Source organism: Cynara cardunculus (assembly GCF_001531365.2).
Source record: "Cynara cardunculus var. scolymus isolate 2C chromosome LG 1, CcrdV1, whole genome shotgun sequence".
Classification (NCBI taxonomy): Eukaryota; Viridiplantae; Streptophyta; class Magnoliopsida; order Asterales; family Asteraceae; genus Cynara; species Cynara cardunculus.
This window is the reverse complement of record NC_037528.1, coordinates 23,252,379-23,253,695: the sequence shown is the minus strand read 5'-3', so window position 1 is coordinate 23,253,695 and position 1,317 is coordinate 23,252,379.

The window sequence follows — 1,317 nt, the reverse complement described above, 5'->3', positions numbered from 1 at the left end:
CTGGGAGAGAAAGTAGAAGAGCTCCTTTTGGCATACCTTTTGAAGTTGGTAGCCATCATGGCCATGTTGTCAGCTARGTCATTAACTGAGAGTTCATCACCCTCATCATCAGCATCATCAGCATGACTTTCAGCAGGTTCTTCTTTTCTGACAGCATCWTCTTCAGTGTCAGATAGATAAGTGATACGAGGTTCACTGACTGGCTTCCTCGTATCGTTGGAGAGAAGGGCAACAGGAGAAGAGGCTCTGGGATCCTTCAATAATGCCTTTTTGAGAAGCTTGGTTTGCTCATAGTTATGGAGAGTTCCATAAAGAGCAGTCAGAGGCATATTTTCAAGATCTTTACTTGTCTTGATACAAGTGCADATGTTTTCCCAGAAGTCAGGTAAACAGTCCATAAACTTGCATAGGACTTCTTCRTTTTCATAGACTCTGCCATGAAACTTCAGGTCATTGAGAAGACTGTTAAACCTGTTGTAGTACTCAGTGAGAGATTCACCTTTCCCATGCACAAAGAGCTCATATTGCCTTACAAGGCCAATCTTCTTGCTTTTCTTAACTTCGATGGTTCCTTCATACAGAACACATAGAGTGTTCCACATTTCTTTGGCAGTAGAGAGGTTTACCAGGGAATGGAAGACATCATCAGGAAGMGADAGGGCGATGATAGCCCTTACCTTGGTATCCAAGGAAACTTTTCTTTTATCGTCTTCATTGTACTGAGAAGGATCTTTGATGATRAAMCTTCCAGTAGAATCAGATTTCTCTTCATCATCATCAGAGTCATCTGAAGAGTTACCGTCGTCTTTGCTCTTCCCATGACGGAGCCATACTTTAGGAACAATGGGTCCATCCTTGAGGATTGAGAGATATTGACTATCAACACCCTCAAGGTAGAGAGTCATGCGACTTTTCCACWTAGAGAAATTGTTCTTGTTAAACCTGGGAGGCTTGGCAATAGTGCCATTGTCTTGGTAAGAAGAAGGAGTAGAGTTTGAAGAAGAAGAGGCCATTGCAGATCTAGCTTATGAGATTAAGCTAACCGCTCTGATACCACTTGTTAGTCCCTAAGGGTAAGGCAATAAGCAGAAAGTAATTGTAGAAGGGGGGGTTGAATACAAATACACAGATTTTTTTTCAACTTTTTAATTCTTATTGATTTATATCAAGAATTAATACACACAGAAAAACAAAAGATTGTTGCGGAAGATAGGAAAGGAAAACCTAACCTAAACAATCTTACAAAGAGAAGAACTTTCAAGAACAACACAGAGAGTTCTTGAAAGGAAATGAAGAACACTAAGAATCTTCACACAC